This window comes from Petromyzon marinus, chromosome 13 (genome assembly GCF_048934315.1).
Source record: "Petromyzon marinus isolate PM22_M1 ecotype Great Lakes invasive population chromosome 13, UKy_Petmar_22M1.pri1.0, whole genome shotgun sequence".
NCBI lineage: Eukaryota > Metazoa > Chordata > Hyperoartia > Petromyzontiformes > Petromyzontidae > Petromyzon > Petromyzon marinus.
The window spans coordinates 14425228-14442124 of record NC_133679.1 but is presented as its reverse complement, the minus strand read 5'-3'; the positions used below and the strand labels follow the sequence as shown (position 1 = coordinate 14442124).

Genomic DNA, 16897 nt, shown 5'->3' with positions numbered 1-16897 from the left:
TTGCTTGGACCCGGCATGCATCAATGATGCATCGTCTTCGATAGGGGCATAAGTAACCACGACCACCACTCCTCACCACCGGTTGATGGGAAGGCGAGCCCAAAGTAGCCTGGGGCTTACAGCTTCCCACACCTCACCGCCACGCTCCCACGCCCCCTTCATTCTTTTGTTCAGCAGAAGAGCCACACCCTGTTGTTTGGCAGTCTCCTGCCCCGAGTAGAGGACTGTCCACCCCTCATGGTGGCACGAGCCAGAGCCAGTCCACTGGACCTCCTGAATGCCATAGAGATCCAGGCGGTACCGGTCCAGCTCCCGACAGAGGAGTGGCAGCCTCTCCTCCGCAGTGAGCGTTGGAGCATTCACATGGCCATCCGTCGTGGCTTTTCGTTGTTTCTGGAGGAGCCCCGAAGGTAAAGATTCAATCTTTTGGCTCCGCCAAATGGGGTTTGGCAAGGAGACGTCATTGACGCCTGTCCCCCCGGGGCCTCCGGCACAAGCTTATTAGTTAGATATTTTAGACGTGGTTTAGTGGTAATTTTTTGAAGGTGGAGGGGTTACCAGCCCCTCGCACCTGTCCAGAGCCCCCATTTAGCTGCTGTGGTGGTCACAGATGCCATGAGGGGAAAGGCCAATCGGAATTGGCCCTCCCTCCCACAGCACTGTCCACGACAGCGTTGCCCGTCCGGCACCGCGAGGAGGTAGGGGGTTGTTAGGCCAGACCACTCACACACACACATTCACACACAAGCCACTCACACACACTCAAGCAAGAACCCAATCACTCGCCCACTCACGAACCAAATCGGCGCTCAGTCTTCCTCTCGCCCATCGCTCGGGCCCTTGCTAAGCAATCATCAGGCGCGTGCAGAGCGCACCGAGATATTTCATTTGCCAAACGAACGGACGCGACACTGGTGGCGATCTCGGAGAGTGGACTCTTAGTTGAGGGAGGTCGTGGAGGTTGTCATGGGGATCACAATGTTGTTGTTGTGTTGTTGTTGTTGTGTTGTCGTCAGGGTAAACGGCCACGTGCTTGTGATTGTTCGGGAATGTGTTTTCAACAGATACATCGGAATGGGGCGGGGTGGGGGGGAGGGACAGCGAACCAATTCACGTTAATGGGCAACGTGTGTGGTGAGGCGGTTCACATCACAAAGCGGTCAAAGCCCCCTCTTCACCATCCTCATCAAGGGGGCGTCCATAAATGACGTCACGCGATTTTGGACGCCCCCCCCCCTCGTCACACGACGTCACAAAAAGTCAGACCCCCCCTCAAATATGACGTCACAAAGCTCTGCCCCCCCCCCCCAAAAAAAACCATGCTTCAAATCGCTTTAAACTATTGTCATTGTAGTGCGTATTTCATGTGGCGCTGCACTATCATGTTGTAGGATACATTAAAAAAAGTCTAATTAAGTACAACGTGTTGTCTATATTTATTTAAAGTTGCGCATTTTGATGTGACGTCACATTTCTCAACCCCCCCCCCCCGCCTCGTCACACATCGTCACAAATGTCTGACCCACCCCCCCACCCAGGTGCGTGACGTCATTTATGGACGGCCCGCAATGTCTCATGGTGTCCCGACCCAATGCTTTTCTATATCAGCACTGGGGGAGACAAAGGCGGCTGGGCGTGGAATGTCGTTCTGGCCACACAACAGCTCCACCGCCATCGTGAGCCATTTCCTGTCTTTGTAATAGGTGCTCGCTAACATCACCTGCCCCCAACAGTCTGTTAAACCCGATACGGGGAATGTTTGTCTTTCTGTGGGTACGGTTCGCGTATGTTACCCCGTGTGTCGCAGTGTGTCTGTGTGTGTGTGTCTCTATGTGCGTCTGTGTCTCTATGTGTGTGTGCGTTACTATGTGTGTCTGTGTCTCTATGTGTGTCTGTGTGTCTGTGTGTCTCTATGTGTGTCTGTGTCTCTATGTGTGTCTGTGTCTCTATGTGTGTCTGTGTCTCTATGTGTGTCTGTGTCTCTATGTGTGTCTCTATGTGTGTCTGTGTGTGTGCGTTTCTTTGTGTGTCTGTGTCTCTATGTGTGTCTGTGTCTCTATGTGTGTCTGTGTCTCTATGTGCGTCTGTGTCTCTATGTGTGTCTGTGTCTCTATGTGCGTCTGTGTGTCTATGTGTGTCTGTGTCTCTATGTGTGTCTCTATGTGTGTCTGTGTCTCTATGTGCGTCTGTGTCTCTATGTTTGTCTGTGTCTCTATGTGCGTCTGTGTCTCTATGTGTGTCTGTGTCTCTATGTGTGTCTCTATGTGTGTCTGTGTCTCTATGTGTGTCTGTGTCTCTATGTGCATCTGTGTCTCTATGTGTGTCTGTGTCTCTATGTGTGTCTCTATGTGTGTCTGTGTCTCTATGCGTGTCTGTGTCTCTATGTGTGTCTGTGTCTCTATGTGCATCTGTGTCTCTATGTGTGTCTGTGTCTCTATGTGTGTCTCTATGTGTGTCCGTGTCTCTATGTGTGTCTGTGTCTCTATGTGTGTCTGTCTCTATGTGCGTCTGTGTCTCTATGTATGTCTCTATGTGCGTCTGTGTCTCCATGTGTGTCTGTGTCTCTGTGTGTCTCTATGTGTGTCTCTATGTGTGTCTGTGTCTCTATGTGCGTCTGTGTCTCTATGTATGTCTGTCTCTATGTGTGTCTGTGTCTCTATGTGTGTCTATGTCTCTATGTGTGTCTCTATGTGTGTCTTTGTCTCTATGTACGTCTGTGTCTCTATGTGTGTCTCTATGTGTGTCTGTGTCTCTATGTGCGTCTGTGTCTCTCTGTGTGTCTGTGTCTCTATGTGTGTCTGTGTCTCTATGTGTGTCTGTGTCTCTATGTGTGTCTGTGTCTCTATGTGTGTCTCTATGTGTGTCTATGTCTCTATGTGTGTCTCTATGTGTGTCTGTGTTTCTATGTACGTCTGTGTCCCTATGTGTGTCTCTATGTGTGTCTGTGTCTCTATGTGTGTCTGTGTCTCTATGTGTGTCTGTGTCTCTATGTGTGTCTGTGTCTCTATGTGTGTCTCTATGTGTGTCTATGTCTCTATGTGTGTCTGTGTTTCTATGTACGTCTATGTCTCTATGTGTGTCTCTATGTGTGTCTGTGTCTCTATGTGCGTCTGTGTCTCTATGTGTGTCTGTGTCTCTATGTGTGTCTGTGTCTCTATGTGTGTCTGTGTCTCTACGTGTGTCTGCGTGGGGAGCGGTAGTGTAGCAGTTAGCGCGCCGCGCTATGAACTCTTCGAGTTAGATTCCCGCTCATGGCCAACACCGGTCCTGGGCCTCCCTTAGGTCGACCCAGCCACAAATGAGTACCTGGTGTGGTGTGTAAACATCGCCACTCGAGAGACAAAGGCGGCCGGGCGTGTTTGCGGCCACCCACCCCCTTGTGTGCTGTGCCAGCCTTCATAGGCGCCACCCCCCAACAGCACTTGCCCCAAGTCTGTCACAGGCTACACGGGGGATCTTTGTTTTTGCGTGTGTCGACGCGCGATCCTCAGCGCCCCGCCCCCTCTCCCCCCGCCCGACCACGCCATCCCCTATATAGAGACCCCCGTTGTGACAGGAGACCCCGTTTCGCTGAGGACCTGCGGCGGGTTCCACACGGATCCCCTTTGAACTCCACCATCGGCGGGGTCAGGAAGAAGCGCAGGAGGGGCCGACGGGTTACGCGGGGTCCCGAAGAGAGAGTCGCCCATCTCCAGGTGGCGAGCACAACAGAGGTGCGAACACTTGCACCATCTCTCACCGTTAAGTTAGTTCGTATTTATACACACTAATCCCATCATCATCACCAACATTAATTCCACCATCATCACCAACATCATCAACATTAATCCCATCATCATCACCAACATTAATCCCATCATCATCACCAACATTCATCCCAAAATCATCACCAACATCACCAACATTAATCCCACCACCACCACCACCACAATCATCACCAACATTAATCCCATCATCATCACCAACATCACCAATATTCATCCAAAAATCATCACCAACATCACCAACATTAATCTCACCATCATCATCACCAAAAATAATCCCACCGTCACCATCATCACCAACATCACCAACATTAATCCCACCACCACCATCACAATCATCACCAACATTAATCCCATCATCATCACCAACATCACCAATATTCATCCAAAAATCATCACCAACATCACCAACATTAATCTCACCATCATCATCACCAAAAATAATCCCACCGTCACCATCATCACCATCATCACCAACAACCACATCTCATTCGACTCCACCACTCACCCGCTCCTCACCCGCTCCGCACCTTCGATTAGCACGGGTTGGCTACGTACGGTGTGAGAGAGAAGGAGGTTCAACATACATCATCAACATCATTTTCATCACCACCAGGCATGTTCCATCCACTGCTGGATGACGTTCTTCCTTTCCCCCCGCAAAGCCGTCGCCATCTCCCCGCGGCGCGATCCATGCGGCCGCCTGCACCGTGAGCTGATTCGATCGTCGCTCCATCTCCGCCGGAGCGGACGTCCGTCCTCTCGGACGCTGTCCGTTCCATCACGGCACCACGGTGGCTCGGAGATGTTAACTCCCTCGCCCGGTATACAGGAGGTTGTGGGTTCTATCCCGACCCTGATGAGATGTTAACTCCCTCGCCTGGTATACAGGAGGTTGTGGGTTCTATCCCGACCCTGATGAGATGTTAACTCCCTCGCCTGGTATACAGGAGGTTGTGGGTTCTATCCCGACCCTGATGAGATGTTAACTCCCTCGCCTGGTATACAGGAGGTTGTGGGTTCTATCCCGACCCTGGTGAGATGTTAACTCCCTCGCCTGGTATACAGGAGGTTGTGGGTTCTATCCCGACCCTGGTGAGATGTTAACTCCCTCGCCCGGTATACAGGAGGTTGTGGGTTCTATTCCGACCCTGATGAGATGTTAACTCCCTCGCCTGGTATACAGGAGGTTGTGGGTTCTATCCCGACCCTGGTGAGATGTTAACTCCCTCGCCCGGTATACAGGAGGTTGTGGGTTCTATCCCGACCCTGATGAGATGTTAACTCCCTCGCCTGGTATACAGGAGGTTGTGGGTTCTATCCCGACGCTGGTGAGATGTTAACTCTCTCGCCTGGTATACAGGAGGTTGTGGGTTCTATCCCGACCCTGGTGAGATGTTAACTCCCTCGCATGGTATACAGGAGATTGTGGGTTCTATCCCGACCCTGATGAGATGTTAACTCCCTCGCCTGGTATACAGGAGGTTGTGGGTTCTATCCCGACCCTGATGAGATGTTAACTCCCTCGCCTGGTATACAGGAGGTTGTGGGTTCTATCGCGACCCTGGTGAGATGTTAACTCCCTCGCCTGGTATACAGGAGGTTGTGGGTTCTATCCCGACCCTGGTGAGATGTTACCTCCCTCGCCTGGTATACAGGAGGTTGTGGGTTCTATCCCGACCCTGATTAGATGATAACTCCCTCGCCTGGTATACAGGAGGTTGTGGGTTCTATCCCGACCCTGATGAGATGTTAACTCCCTCGCCTGGTATACAGGAGGTTGTGGGTTCTATCCCGACCCTGATGAGACGTTAACTCCCTCGCCTGGTATACAGGAGGTTGTGGGTTCTATCCCGACCCTGGTGAGATGTTAACTCCCTCGCCTGGTATACAGGAGGTTGTGGGTTCTAACCCGACCCTGGTGAGATGTTAGCTCCTTCGCCTGGTATACAGGAGGTTGTGGGTTCTATCCCGACCCCGATGAGATGTTAACTCCCTCGCCTGGTATATAGGAGGTTGTGGGTTCTATCCCGACCCTGGTGAGATGTTAACTCCCTCGCCTGGTATACAGGAGGTTGTGGGTTCTATCCCGACCCTGGTGAGATGTTAACTCCCTCGCCCGGTATACAGGAGGTTGTGGGTTCTATCCCGACCCTGATGAGATGTTAACTCCCTCGCCTGGTATACAGGAGGTTGTGGGTTCTATCCCGACGCTGGTGAGATGTTAACTCTCTCGCCTGGTATACAGGAGGTTGTGGGTTCTATCCCGACCCTGGTGAGATGTTAACTCCCTCGCCTGGTATACAGGAGGTTGTGGGTTCTATCCCGACCCTGATGAGATGTTAACTCCCTCGCCTGGTATACAGGAGGTTGTGGGTTCTATCCGGACCCTGGTGAGATGTTAACTCCCTCGCTTGGTATACAGGAGGTTGTGGGTTCTATCCCGACCCTGGTGAGATGTTAACTCCCTCGCCTGGTATACAGGAGGTTGTGGGTTCTATCCCGACCCTGGTGAGATGTTAACTCCCTCGCCTGGTATACAGGAGGTTGTGGGTTCTATCCCGACCCTGATTAGATGTTAACTCCCTCGCCTGGTATACAGGAGGTTGTGGGTTCTATCCCGACCCTGATGAGATGTTAACTCCCTCGCCTGGTATACAGGAGGTTGTGGGTTCTATCCCGACCCTGATGAGACGTTAACTCCCTCGCCTGGTATACAGGAGGTTGTGGGTTCTATCCCGACCTTGGTGAGATGTTAACTCTCTCGCCTGGTATACAGGAGGTTGTGGGTTCTATCCCGACCCTGGTGAGATGTTAGCTCCCTCGCCCGGTATACAGGAGGTTGTGGGTTCTATCCCGACCCTGATGAGATGTTAACTCCCTCGCCTGGTATACAGGAGGTTGTGGGTTCTATCCCGACCCTGATGAGATGTTAACTCCCTCGCCTGGTATACAGGAGGTTGTGGGTTCTATCCCGACCCTGGTGAGATGTTAACTCCCTCGCCTGGTATACAGGAGGTTGTGGGTTCTATCCCGACCCTGATGAGATGTTAACTCCCTCGCCTGGTATACAGGAGGTTGTGGGTTCTATCCCGACCCTGATGAGATGTTAACTCCCTCGCCTGGTATACAGGAGGTTGTGGGTTCTATCCCGACCCTGATGAGATGTTAACTCCCTCGCCTGGTATACAGGAGGTTGTGGGTTCTATCCCGACCCTGGTGAGATGTTAACTCCCTCGCCTGGTATACAGGAGGTTGTGGGTTCTATCCCGACCCTGGTGAGATGTTAACTCCCTCGCCCGGTATACATGAGGTTGTGGGTTCTATCCCGACCCTGATGAGATGTTAACTCCATCGCCTGGTATACAGGAGGTTGTGGGTTCTATCCCGACCCTGGTGAGATGTTAACTCCCTCGCCCGGTATACAGGAGGTTGTGGGTTCTATCCCGACCCTGATGAGATGTTAACTCCCTCGCCTGGTATACAGGAGGTTGTGGGTTCTATCCCGACCCTGATGAGATGTTAACTCCCTCGCCTGGTATACAGGAGGTTGTGGGTTCTATCCCGACCCTGATGAGATGTTAACTCCCTCGCCTGGTATACAGGAGGTTGTGGGTTCTATCCCGACCCTGGTGAGATGTTAACTCCCTCGCCTGGTATACAGGAGGTTGTGGGTTCTATCCCGACCCTGGTGAGATGTTAACTCCCTCGCCCGGTATACAGGAGGTTGTGGGTTCTATTCCGACCCTGATGAGATGTTAACTCCCTCGCCTGGTATACAGGAGGTTGTGGGTTCTATCCCGACCCTGGTGAGATGTTAACTCCCTCGCCCGGTATACAGGAGGTTGTGGGTTCTATCCCGACCCTGATGAGATGTTAACTCCCTCGCCTGGTATACAGGAGGTTGTGGGTTCTATCCCGACGCTGGTGAGATGTTAACTCTCTCGCCTGGTATACAGGAGGTTGTGGGTTCTATCCCGACCCTGGTGAGATGTTAACTCCCTCGCATGGTATACAGGAGATTGTGGGTTCTATCCCGACCCTGATGAGATGTTAACTCCCTCGCCTGGTATACAGGAGGTTGTGGGTTCTATCCCGACCCTGATGAGATGTTAACTCCCTCGCCTGGTATACAGGAGGTTGTGGGTTCTATCGCGACCCTGGTGAGATGTTAACTCCCTCGCCTGGTATACAGGAGGTTGTGGGTTCTATCCCGACCCTGGTGAGATGTTACCTCCCTCGCCTGGTATACAGGAGGTTGTGGGTTCTATCCCGACCCTGATTAGATGTTAACTCCCTCGCCTGGTATACAGGAGGTTGTGGGTTCTATCCCGACCCTGATGAGATGTTAACTCCCTCGCCTGGTATACAGGAGGTTGTGGGTTCTATCCCGACCCTGATGAGACGTTAACTCCCTCGCCTGGTATACAGGAGGTTGTGGGTTCTATCCCGACCCTGGTGAGATGTTAACTCCCTCGCCTGGTATACAGGAGGTTGTGGGTTCTAACCCGACCCTGGTGAGATGTTAGCTCCTTCGCCTGGTATACAGGAGGTTGTGGGTTCTATCCCGACCCCGATGAGATGTTAACTCCCTCGCCTGGTATATAGGAGGTTGTGGGTTCTATCCCGACCCTGGTGAGATGTTAACTCCCTCGCCTGGTATACAGGAGGTTGTGGGTTCTATCCCGACCCTGGTGAGATGTTAACTCCCTCGCCCGGTATACAGGAGGTTGTGGGTTCTATCCCGACCCTGATGAGATGTTAACTCCCTCGCCTGGTATACAGGAGGTTGTGGGTTCTATCCCGACGCTGGTGAGATGTTAACTCTCTCGCCTGGTATACAGGAGGTTGTGGGTTCTATCCCGACCCTGGTGAGATGTTAACTCCCTCGCCTGGTATACAGGAGGTTGTGGGTTCTATCCCGACCCTGATGAGATGTTAACTCCCTCGCCTGGTATACAGGAGGTTGTGGGTTCTATCCGGACCCTGGTGAGATGTTAACTCCCTCGCTTGGTATACAGGAGGTTGTGGGTTCTATCCCGACCCTGGTGAGATGTTAACTCCCTCGCCTGGTATACAGGAGGTTGTGGGTTCTATCCCGACCCTGGTGAGATGTTAACTCCCTCGCCTGGTATACAGGAGGTTGTGGGTTCTATCCCGACCCTGATTAGATGTTAACTCCCTCGCCTGGTATACAGGAGGTTGTGGGTTCTATCCCGACCCTGATGAGATGTGAACTCCCTCGCCTGGTATACAGGAGGTTGTGGGTTCTATCCCGACCCTGATGAGACGTTAACTCCCTCGCCTGGTATACAGGAGGTTGTGGGTTCTATCCCGACCCTGGTGAGATGTTAACTCCCTCGCCTGGTATACAGGAGGTTGTGGGTTCTATCCCGACCCTGGTGAGATGTTACCTCCCTCGCCTGGTATACAGGAGGTTGTGGGTTCTATCCCGACCCCGATGAGATGTTAACTCCCTCGCCTGGTATACAGGAGGTTGTGGGTTCTATCCCGACCCTGATGAGATGTTAACTCCCTCGCCTGGTATACAGGAGGTTGTGGGTTCTATCCCGACCCTGGTGAGATGTTAACTCCCTCGCCTGGTATACAGGAGGTTGTGGGTTCTAACCCGACCCTGGTGAGATGTTAGCTCCTTCGCCTGGTATACAGGAGGTTGTGGGTTCTATCCCGACCCCGATGAGATGTTAACTCCCTCGCCTGGTATATAGGAGGTTGTGGGTTCTATCCCGACCCTGGTGAGATGTTAACTCCCTCGCCTGGTATACAGGAGGTTGTGGGTTCTAACCCGACCCTGGTGAGATGTTAGCTCCTTCGCCTGGTATACAGGAGGTTGTGGGTTCTATCCCGACCCCGATGAGATGTTAACTCCCTCGCCTGGTATACAGGAGGTTGTGGGTTCTATCCCGACGCTGGTGAGATGTTAACTCCCTCGCCTGGTATACAGGAGGTTGTGGGTTCTATCCCGACCCTGGTGAGATGTTAACTCCCTCGCCCGGTATACAGGAGGTTGTGGGTTCTATCCCGACCCTGATGAGATGTTAACTCCCTCGCCTGGTATACAGGAGGTTGTGGGTTCTATCCCGACGCTGGTGAGATGTTAACTCTCTCGCCTGGTATACAGGAGGTTGTGGGTTCTATCCCGACCCTGGTGAGATGTTAACTCCCTCGCCTGGTATACAGGAGGTTGTGGGTTCTATCCCGACCCTGATGAGATGTTAACTCCCTCGCCTGGTATACAGGAGGTTGTGGGTTCTATCCCGACCCTGGTGAGATGTTAACTCCCTCGCTTGGTATACAGGAGGTTGTGGGTTCTATCCCGACCCTGGTGAGATGTTAACTCCCTCGCCTGGTATACAGGAGGTTGTGGGTTCTATCCCGACCCTGGTGAGATGTTAACTCCCTCGCCTGGTATACAGGAGGTTGTGGGTTCTATCCCGACCTTGGTGAGATGTTAACTCCCTCGCCTGGTATACAGGAGGTTGTGGGTTCTATCCCGACCCTGATGAGATGTTAACTCCCTCGCCTGGTATACAGGAGGTTGTGGGTTCTATCCCGACCCTGATGAGACGTTAACTCCCTCGCCTAGTATACAGGAGGTTGTGGGTTCTATCCCGACCCTGGTGAGATGTTAACTCCCTCGCCTGGTATACAGGAGGTTGTGGGTTCTATCCCGACCCTGGTGAGATGTTAGCTCCTTCGCCTGGTATACAGGAGGTTGTGGGTTCTATCCCGACCCCGATGAGATGTTAATTCCCTCGCCTGGTATATAGGAGGTTGTGGGTTCTATCCCGACCCTGGTGAGATGTTAACTCCCTCGCCTGGTATACAGGAGGTTGTGGGTTCTATCCCGACCCTGGTGAGATGTTAACTCCCTCGCCTGGTATACAGGAGGTTGTGGGTTCTATCCCGATCCTGATGAGATGTTAACTTCATCGCCTGGTATACAGGAGGTTGTGGGTTCTATCCCGACCCTGGTGAGATGTTAACTCCCTCGCCTGGTATACAGGAGGTTGTGGGTTCTATCCCGACCCCGATGAGATGTTAACTCCCTCGCCTGGTATACAGGAGGTTGTGGGTTCTATCCTGACCCTGGTGAGATGTTAACTCCCTCGCCTGGTATACAGGAGGTTGTGGGTTCTATTACGACCCTGGTGAGATGTTAGCTCCCTCGCCTGGTATACAGGAGGTTGTGGGTTCTATCCCGACCCCGATGAGATGTTAACTCCCTCGCCTGGTATACAGGAGGTCGTGGGTTCTATCTCGACCCTGATGAGATGTTAACTCCCTCGCCTGGTGTACAGGAAGTTGTGGGTTCTATCCCGACCCTGATGAGATGTTAACTCCCTCGCCTGGTATACAGGAGGTTGTGGGTTCTATCCCGACCCTGGTGAGATGTTAACTCCCTCGCCAGGTATACAGGAGGTTGTGGGTTCTATTACGACCCTGGTGAGATGTTAACTCCCTCGCCTGGTATACAGGAGGTTGTGGGTTCTATCCCGACCCTGGTGAGATGTTAACTCCCTCGCCTGGTATACAGGAGGTCGTGGGTTCTATCCCGACCCTGGTGAGATGTTAACTCCCTCGCCTGGTATACAGGAGGTTGTGGGTTCTATCCCGATCCTGATGAGATGTTAACTCCATCGCCTGGTATACAGGAGGTTGTGGGTTCTATCCCGACCCTGGTGAGATGTTAACTCCCTCGCCTGGTATACAGGAGGTTGTGGGTTCTATCCCGACCCCGATGAGATGTTAACTCCCTCGCCTGGTATACAGGAGGTTGTGGGTTCTATCCCGACCCTGATGAGATGTTATCTCCCTCGCCTGGTATACAGGAGGTTGTGGGTTCTATCCCGACCCTGGTGAGATGTTAACTCCCTCGCCTGGTATACAGGAGGTTGTGGGTTCTATCCCGACCCTGGTGAGATGTTAACTCCCTCGCCTGGTATACAGGAGGTTGTGGGTTCTATCCCGAACCTCATGAGATGTTAACTCCATCGCCTGGTATACAGGAGGTCGTGGGTCCTATCCCGACCCTGATGAGATGTTAACTCCCTCGCCTGGTATACAGGAGGTTGTGGGTTCTATTACGACCCTGGTGAGATTTTAACTCCCTCGCCTGGTATACAGGAGGTTGTGGGTTCTATCCCGATCCTGATGAGATGTTAACTTCCTCGCCTGGTATACAGGAGGTTGTGGGTTCTATCCCGACCCTGATGAGATGTTAACTCTTTCGCCTGGTATACAGGAGGTTGTGGGTTCTATCCCGACCCTGGTGAGATGTTAACTCCCTCGCCTGGTATACAGGAGGTTGTGGGTTCTATCCCGACCCTGGTGAGATGTTAACTCCCCCGCCTGGTATACAGGGGGTTGTGGGTTCTATCCCGACCCTGGTGAGATGTTAACTCCATCGCCTGGTATACAGGAGGTCGTGGGTCCTATCCCGACCCTGATGAGATGTTAACTCCCTCGCCTGGTATACAGGAGGTTGTGGGTTCTATTACGACCCTGGTGAGATGTTAACTCCCTCGCCAGGTATACAGGAGGTTGTGGGTTCTATCCCGATCCTGATGAGATGTTAACTCCCTCGCCTGGTATACAGGAGGTTGTGGGTTCTATCCCGACCCTGATGAGATGTTAACTCCCTCGCCTGGTATACAGGAGGTTGTGGGTTCTATCCCGACGCTGGTGAGATGTTAACTCCCTCGCCTGGTATACAGGAGGTTGTTTGTTCTATCCCGACCCTGGTGAGATGTTAACTCCCTCGCCTGGTATACAGGAGGTTGTGGGTTCTATCACGAACCTGATGAGATGTTAACTCCATCGCCTGGTATACAGGAGGTCGTGGGTCCTATCCCGACCCTGATGAGATGTTAACTCCCTCGCCTGGTATACAGGAGGTTGTGGGTTCTATCCCGACCCTGATGAGATGTTAACTCCCTCGCCTGGTATACAGGAGGTTGTGGGTTCTATCCCGACCCTGGTGAGATGTTAACTCCCTCGCCTGGTATACAGGAGGTTGCGGGTTCTCTCCCGACCCTGGCGTGTCCCTGTCTCTCCCCGGTGGTCGCGTGGGTTTTTCTGCGGGTCCTCCGGTTTTGTTCCCTCCACATTCGGAATCAACGCCACGCGTCTAGAGCATTTGGCTGCTGTGAATTCTCACGCGGTGACAACGCCGCTTCGTTGAGCAATAATTTGTGATCGCCAGATCGCTTCTGCAAAAGAGCGATCCAGCTCAGTGGGGCCTTACCTGGTAAAATAACAAAAACATCGATTCTCGTTTTGCTGTACCTGCCGCTGCGTCGTTAGCCTCACCCGCCGCTCGTCACCGTCCCCTCTAAGCGAGGCGTCTCCTGCCGCCACCCACGCCGCAGTTCACGAGCCCCCCCCCCCCCCCCACGTACAACAACAAAAATCTTCTCGCAGTCAGAGTGGTCGACGTCTTGACCCCACACACCCTGCCGCCGCCGTGTGGTTTCTCCACGTGCACGCGCGTCTCTCGCTCTCTCGATTTCTCTCTCTCTCTCTCGCCTGCTCTCTCGGTCGCAATTAACCGAGCGCGAGTCCGTCTCATCCACTCCTTCTCTCTGCGCGCGACCAATCCGGACAATTCGATCCGTCTTCGTCACCTATCGGCGTCTTACCCTCCGAGCCATCGGGTCGGTGTCGATTCAAATCCAAAACAAACAAACAAACACACACACACGCTGCACGTACGGAGAGAGAGAGATGATAAATCTTGCGACGACGTGTCCGCTTGTTTGTTTACGATTCCTAGATCCCGTACGGACCTTGGTTCAAAATGCGTTCCGTGCGTGTTGCTGCTGCCCCAAAGGTTTTGACAGCACCGCGTGTCGGCGGTGGCGTCTCCCTCTGCGGTGGCGTCTCCCTCTCTCTCTGCCGTCACTGTGTAACTCGCTTAAGACGGACAAACACGATTGAGGTCGAAACACATTTCAAATGCGAATTGTGAGCGATTGTTTTGGGAGATCGTTTGGCTGTATTTACCTAGTATATTTACAAATATGTATTTTATATCTTGGTTGTTGACTCGCTGGCAGAGTCACCCTCGAAAGAGAGCTGCCAATCCTCAACGGGTTACTTACTCGGATAACAAACCGCTGATTTTGATTCAACGCTTTATTCTCTGGACACATCCCAATGTGTTTGTGTTTTGAAACAATGTCAAGTCCACCCTTGTGTTTTTGACACAATGTCTAGTCCACCCTTGTGTTTTGACACAATGTCAAGTCCACCCTTGTGTTTTTGACACAATGTCTAGTCCACCCTTGTGTTTTTGACACAATGTCTAGTCCACCCTTGTGTTTTTGACACAATGTCTAGTCCACCCTTGTGTTTGACACAATGTCAAGTCCACCCTTGTGTTTTTGACACAATGTCTAGTCCACCCTTGTGTTTTTGACACAATGTCTAGTCCACCCTTGTGTTTTTGACACAATGTCTAGTCCACCCTTGTGTTTTTGACACAATGTCAAGTCCACCCTTGTGTTTTGACACAATGTCTAGTCCACCCTTGTGTTTTTTACACAATGTCTAGTCCACCCTTGTGTTTTTGACACAATGTCTAGTCCACCCTTGTGTTTGTGACACAATGTCTAGTCCACCCTTGTGTTTGTGACACAATGTCTAGTCCACCCTTGTGTTTTTGACACAATGTCTAGTCCACCCTTGTGTTTTGACACAATGTCAAGTCCACCCTTGTGTTTTTGACACAATGTCTAGTCCACCCTTGTGTTTTTGACACAATGTCAAGTCCACCAATGTGTTTTTGACACAATGTCTAGTCCACCCTTGTGTTTTGACACAATGTCAAGTCCACCCTTGTGTTTTTGACACAATGTCTAGTCCACCCTTGTGTTTTTGACACAATGTCTAGTCCACCCTTGTGTTTTTGACACAATGTCTAGTCCACCCTTGTGTTTGACACAATGTCAAGTCCACCCTTGTGTTTTTGACACAATGTCTAGTCCACCCTTGTGTTTTTGACACAATGTCTAGTCCACCCTTGTGTTTTTGACACAATGTCTAGTCCACCCTTGTGTTTTTGACACAATGTCAAGTCCACCCTTGTGTTTTGACACAATGTCTAGTCCACCCTTGTGTTTTTTACACAATGTCTAGTCCACCCTTGTGTTTTTGACACAATGTCTAGTCCACCCTTGTGTTTGTGACACAATGTCTAGTCCACCCTTGTGTTTGTGACACAATGTCTAGTCCACCCTTGTGTTTTTGACACAATGTCTAGTCCACCCTTGTGTTTTGACACAATGTCAAGTCCACCCTTGTGTTTTTGACACAATGTCTAGTCCACCCTTGTGTTTTTGACACAATGTCAAGTCCACCAATGTGTTTTTGACACAATGTCTAGTCCACCAATGTGTTTTTGACACAATGTCTAGTCCACCAATGTGTTTTTGACACAATGTCAAGTCCACCCTTGTGTTTTTGACACAATGTCTAGTCCACCCTTGTGTTTTTGACACAATGTCTAGTCCACCCTTGTGTTTTGACACAATGTCAAGTCCACCCTTGTGTTTTTGACACAATGTCTAGTCCACCCTTGTGTTTTTGACACAATGTCTAGTCCACCCTTGTGTTTTTGACACAATGTCTAGTCCACCCTTGTGTTTTTGACACAATGTCTAGTCCACCCTTGTGTTTTTGACACAATGTCTAGTCCACCCTTGTGTTTTTTACACAATGTCTAGTCCACCCTTGTGTTTTTGACGCAATGTCTAGTCCACCCTTGTGTTTGTGACACAATGTCTAGTCCACCCTTGTGTTTTTGACACAATGTCAAGTCCACCAATGTGTTTTTGACACAATGTCAAGTCCACCAATGTGTTTTTGACACAATGTCTAGTCCACCAATGTGTTTTTGACACAATGTCTAGTCCACCAATGTGTTTTTGACACAATGTCAAGTCCACCCTTGTGTTTTTGACACAATGTCTAGTCCACCCTTGTGTTTTTGACACAATGTCTAGTCCACCCTTGTGTTTTGACACAATGTCAAGTCCACCCTTGTGTTTTTGACACAATGTCTAGTCCACCCTTGTGTTTTTTACACAATGTCTAGTCCACCCTTGTGTTTTTGACACAATGTCTAGTCCACCCTTGTGTTTTGACACAATGTCAAGTCCACCCTTGTGTTTTTGACACAATGTCTAGTCCACCCTTGTGTTTTTGAAACAATGTCTAGTCCACCCTTGTGTTTTTTACACAATGTCTAGTCCACCCTTGTGTTTTTGACACAATGTCAAGTCCACCCTTGTGTTTTTGACACAATGTCTAGTCCACCCTTGTGTTTTTTACACAATGTCTAGTCCACCCTTGTGTTTTTGACACAATGTCTAGTCCACCCTTGTGTTTTTGACACAATGTCAAGTCCACCCTTGTGTTTTTGACACAATGTCAAGTCCACCAATGTGTTTTTGACACAATGTCTAGTCCACCAATGTGTTTTTGACACAATGTCTAGTCCACCAATGTGTTTTTGACACAATGTCAAGTCCACCCTTGTGTTTTTGACACAATGTCTAGTCCACCCTTGTGTTTTTGACACAATGTCTAGTCCACCCTTGTGTTTTGACACAATGTCAAGTCCACCCTTGTGTTTTTGACACAATGTCTAGTCCACCCTTGTGTTTTTTACACAATGTCTAGTCCACCCTTGTGTTTTTGACACAATGTCTAGTCCACCCTTGTGTTTTGACACAATGTCAAGTCCACCCTTGTGTTTTTGACACAATGTCTAGTCCACCCTTGTGTTTTTGAAACAATGTCTAGTCCACCCTTGTGTTTTTTACACAATGTCTAGTCCACCCTTGTGTTTTTGACACAATGTCAAGTCCACCCTTGTGTTTTTGACACAATGTCTAGTCCACCCTTGTGTTTTTTACACAATGTCTAGTCCACCCTTGTGTTTTTGACACAATGTCTAGTCCACCCTTGTGTTTTTGACACAATGTCAAGTCCACCCTTGTGTTTTTGACACAATGTCTAGTCCACCCTTGTGTTTTTGACACAATGTCTAGTCCACCAATGTGTTTTTGACACAATGTCAAGTCCACCCTTGTGTTTTTGACACAATG

General features: G+C 50.7%; 1 protein-coding gene across 1 annotated transcript in view; it reads left to right on the top strand.

Moving 5' to 3' along the window:
• The first annotated feature begins 3535 nt into the window (after positions 1–3535).
• The window catches only part of LOC116942077 (uncharacterized), a 35350-nt gene continuing 21988 nt past the window's right edge, over positions 3536–16897 (top strand). Inside the window, exon 1 of the mRNA XM_032953636.2 lies at positions 3536–3713. The gene's annotated coding sequence lies outside the window, so the exon portion shown is untranslated. The remainder of the gene's footprint in view (positions 3714–16897) is intronic.